The sequence below is a fragment of the Suricata suricatta genome, chromosome 12, assembly GCF_006229205.1.
Source record: "Suricata suricatta isolate VVHF042 chromosome 12, meerkat_22Aug2017_6uvM2_HiC, whole genome shotgun sequence".
Classification (NCBI taxonomy): domain Eukaryota; kingdom Metazoa; phylum Chordata; class Mammalia; order Carnivora; family Herpestidae; genus Suricata; species Suricata suricatta.
The window spans coordinates 74,852,308-74,857,477 of record NC_043711.1 but is presented as its reverse complement, the minus strand read 5'-3'; positions in this window follow the sequence as shown (position 1 = coordinate 74,857,477).

Here is a 5,170-nt window from a genome sequence, read left to right as displayed (position 1 = left end):
GCATGCAGCCTTCTCAGGCATGGGGTCACCATGTTTCCATTCAGGGGAATGGAACACGAATGAATAAAAGTGGGAAACTGGGTTATAGGCTACCATGGAAAATATGAAGAATCCTGGAAAACGTCAGCCCAGGGTCTGACAGTGGTTCCAGGGTTACTGGAAGAACTCCTTTTCCCTCCTTCCTCCAAATACCTATCAAGATCCCTGAGCTGTAGTACTAACAATGACTTATCCGTGGGTCCTGCGCCCAAGAACCTTACAATCCAGTGGGATGGATAAAACAGGCAGATTGATCGACAGGTAAATCATATGTCCCAACAAAATGAGAGGAGAGCTGTTGCTGAGGCAGCTGACACTAGTGGAGACAGGCAGACCATGTCCTTGTTTATCTTTAGTTCTGTTACTTGCTGGCTGTGTGGCTTTGGGCAAGCTACTAAACCTCTCTGAGCCTCAAGTTTTTCATCTACCAGGTGGAGATAATGGCACCACCCAAAAATGTGTTTGAGGTTTAATGAGAAATTTATGCAAAGCACTTTGAACAGTGTCCAACACGTAGTAATTGGTCATAAGTGTTAGCCATGACAGTGATTTCATAGGAAGGGAGGGGGCTGGGCGGAGGCTTTACAGCAGCTGAGTCTTCGAGAAAGAGTAAGCACAATCTAGATAGGCAGAGTACCTGCTTGTTGGGCTGAAGGGATGTTTCAAAGAGGGGAAGAAAGATATGGAAAGGGTTGTGGGTGGGAAACAGCTAGATTAGCTTGTGTAAGGTAGTTTAGCTTACCATCAGAGGAAGGCCTCTGTGGCACCTAAGGAATGGTGGGACCTCAGTATGTAGCCCTTCCCAAATGTAGTGTGGTATCAGTTGGTGTTAAACCAGAAAGCAAGTATGAGCCACAATTTTTATTGACTTTTAACAGATTGGACTTCAAAACTTTATTTTGAAATTTTAAACCTCAAATTTCTTCAAAAGACAGTTTCCTTTGCTGTTGCTAAGAATGCTGAATCTCCCTACAAGGTCATCCAGGGACCTCATCACTCGCTATGGTTAGAGGGTTTGGGAACTCAGGAAGATGAAGATTGAAGTGCAGGCAGAAGCCAGATTGTGAAGAGTTGGGTCTTTGGAAACTTTGAAGGAGATAGGGAAATTTTGGTAAAAAAAAAAAAAATTCATGTTGGTTGACTGACATATAAAGGGAACTCTGGTGGCCTTGTGAGGAGTAAGTTTCAGTGACAGTTCCCATCAGGAGTGGGCAGTCCTGGCAGAAGAGCAAAACTGCCTGAGAAGTCTTTTATAAATATACAAAACCGTTTGGCTTTTAGGATGATAGGGTTGGGGATCATTGGGCGAAACATTGAGAAGCTAGGATGAAAAGAATCCTGAGACAGAGATTGTTCGAAGGCTATTAAAATATCACCTTGTAAACCTTCTTATTTCCCTCTACTCATGTTTCTTCAGGTTTAATTTCATCCTGTCCCACTAATATATATTAAATAATAAACTTCAGAATGTACACGAGTATTCTGAATGGCTTTCTTATACTTTATCAACTCATACATACCTTCTCTCCTCTAAACCAGAAGTTAATCTCCTTTTCACTCTGTGTGAAGTCCAGAACTGACAAGTTACCCAGGGGAGGGTGGGAAGCTTTCCACTCCTGACATGCATCTAGTGCTATGGGACAACCTCAAGCCAGCTTTCTGGTCCCACATGTGTTTCATAAGAATACTGTGATCTCATCTCTGCTTGTTTTTGGTATCTAGAATTTCTATCTGTTTTTACCCCATGTTTGTTTACTAAGTCAGGCTCACACTCACACACACACACACACACACACACACACACACACACACACTTACAAAACAAGAGTGAAATCAGGTTCAAGGAGAGTGTGGCTACCCAAAGACTTCAGGCCTAGGTAAAAAGCTAACAGCTGTGTATTGTATCTGTGATTTGGTGTGGTGGTTGTTACTATTCCTTTTTACTGTGAAACAGTATGTGGTACTGTTGTGTCATATTTAATGACTCTCAATTGAACAACCTTGGATTTTTAATGGAATTATGGTTTAATCAGTGAATATTTTTCAAGATCTGGGAGCATATTTTGGTACCCTCAGAACTTGATCCAAGACCTGCTTCAGATACCAGACACCCTATCACATTCTATGACATGTCTCTCTGAAATTCATGTAGCTTTTATTTTCTGAATGTTCATTTGCTTTGTATTAACTTTTTGTGAGTTTTAATAGCTTGCTTTCTCATTTTCATCATTACTGATAAATATTTAGAATCTGCTACATACAAAATATCATATAAGTGTTCTTTATGTGTGTTTGATTTGGAAACTTCTTTTTTAAAATCTTTTAATATTTAATTATTTTTGAGAGAGAGAGAGAGAGAGAGAAAACAACAAGGGAGGTGCAGAGAGAGAGAGGGACACAGAATCTGAAGCAGGTTGCAGGCTCTGAGCTATCAGCACAGAGCTGGATGTAGCTCTCGAACTCATGGACCACGAGATCATGACCTGAGCCAAAGCTGGGTGCTTAACCAACTGAGCCACCCAGGCACCTTGGAAACTTCTTTTTAATTCAGAGAAAATCCTCAAGAGAATAATATAACAAAGACCCATAGAGTAAGATTCCAGTAACATGTGTTAACATTTTATCATATTTTCTCAAGGTAAATAATGTATATGTCAAAATAAAGAAACATTGCTGGTAGAGTTAAATTCCTTTCACTTCCTCTGTTTTTATAGGTGGGTCATAGTTTAAGTTTTTTGAAAGAAAGATTCGAAGCTTCACATGACTTCCAAAAACATCTCTAAGTTTATGTATAACTGTGTGACTTTTTAGGCAATTACTCTTTCTAGGCCTCAGTTTCTTGATCTGTAAACTGGGAATAAAAATCACATCTATCTCAGGGTTGTTGTGGGACTCGACTCAGCTCATACATGTGCATGGTGTCTAGTAAGGTCTAAATAAATGTTAGCTGGTGTTATTCCTTTTTTTTTTTTTTGGTTATTGTTGTTAATTAATACACTTCTTCCCAGGTTCACAGTCCAGTGCAGAAGCAAACAGAAATCTTTACAACATAATGATAAGTGTTGCAGTAGAGGTTAGTGTGAAGAAATGTAGATAAGGGAGTGAACAGGGAGGTGCAGAAGGCTTCACAGAGAAGGGGTGAACTTTGATCCATTTCCTGGAGAAGAAACCTAGTTTCATCAGGTGAAGAAAGAAGAAGTTGTCCAGGCATAGAGAAAGGCCAGTGCAAAAGACAACCACACAAAATGGGCTGGTGGTGGTGTGCCTTTGGGATCCAGTATGTGGTGGATAGAAGAGAAGAAGGTGTGGCCAAGAGGGTGGGTTGGAGCATGTAAGGTTCCATGCAAAGCATAGTAGACCATAGAATGTATACTGCCATGCGTTTGTGGCTATCTGAGCATCTTTCTTTCTGGGAACTTACATTTCAAAGTTGAAGATTATTGCATTATTTATGAAAAGACTTATAAGTAATGCCCTTCCACACCCACATACCCATTCCTGTAACATTGGTAACTCACTGATATGCCTCCAGGAGAAAGACCCTCAAACCCTCAAATGCAGTCAGGCTACTATGAGTTGTGACGCCATTAACATTGATAACCAGGGCTTCCTGGGCATTGGCCATGAATTTAGAGTTCTGCAAACTTCAATGGTCCTATTATAATCTAGAAGATACAATATTGCTTCTTATGCATCTGTCACACAGCTTGACCTAGTGAGAAAGTACAAGATCTCTGGTCTCAGAGAGTGTTGGACTGCAATCCTGGCTCTGCTCAGTTGCTTATATGTCATTTGGTTCTCAGGCCCATTCTGTCTTCTTTTTTTCCCTGCTCTTGCATGAGGGGGCTGACCCTCTGGTTTGCACTACAGACTCCTTGACCCTCTGGCTTCTGTTGGGTTCAGGCAACCAGGTGATCTAACAGGAAGTAGGAAGGCAAGAAGAGAGAGAAAGTTTGGGATATTTATTCTCCCTTCTTCCAGGCTTTTCTCTCATTCTGGTGGTGGCTGTGCTCTTCGGTGGCAATAGCTCCGACTTTCACCAGTCTCCAGTGACATCCATTTCTTCCATTGTCCCCTCAACTCTGCTGTCACTAGTCCCAGTGCCTGGCCATTCCCCTTCAATTCCTTTAGCTCTGCCCACACTGCCATAAAGAACCCCTTTATTAAATTATCCTCAGTGAAATTCTTTTGAACATTTCACCTCTTTTCTGCTGAGACCTTGACCAAATCACCTATATACTATTTGTGTATTACTTTGTCCAAGGACTTTAACCTCCTGGAGTCTGATTCCCCATATCCAAAATCAGGATAGTGGTGTTCTCTACCTCATAAGGTCGTTTAGAGGAAATATATTTTTGATAATGCTTTTAAAGCTCTAGCAAGGTGCCTGACACACAGAAGGCCCTCAATAAATATTATGTACAATTGTCATTGCAGTTGTTACTAAATTGTTATTACTATATTTCATTAGAATCAAAGGATCAGATCTAGGAAGTACCAGGAACATTGCCAAGGACAACCCCATCATTTTATATTTGAGGAAACTGAGGCCCAGAATGCTTGTGTAAATTCACACAGCTAATTAGTGGTAGATCTAAGGATAGTATCAGCCTACATTGAAAGAAGGCCAGCTGTGTTTCCATCAAATCTGTTTAACTTTTTTAATTAAAGTGTTGATTCCTCGGGTGACATCGCCCACTTGTTTTAGAAATGAGTTACATAAGCCTGACTTCCTCCACTAACGCTTTATTTGCTCCCTCTGAGAAGAGCATCATAGTGTACCAAAATAAGCAAGAATTCAAGAGAAAACCCCTGTTTCATTTGCGCCTGCTCCCCGCTGCTGACTCATTCATTCCTGGGCCTCTGAGCTCCAGCCCATCAATCATCCATCCTCAGAAGAAGGCTGCTCAGCCTCACAGGCTCAGGCCCTGCTGGAGCTCAGCGGTGCCGCCCTGGGGGCTCTGCTCCACACAGGCGAGGCCGCATTCAGGTTCCCCTCTCTGCACAGAGGGTGGTACCCAGCTAATGATCACATCCCGTGACTGCCCTTTTGCTTTTTAGAATCTGTGTCAGGCCGTCCTGGGAGAGACAGAACCCAAGCACACTTTTGAAATAACTAGATAAACAGTGA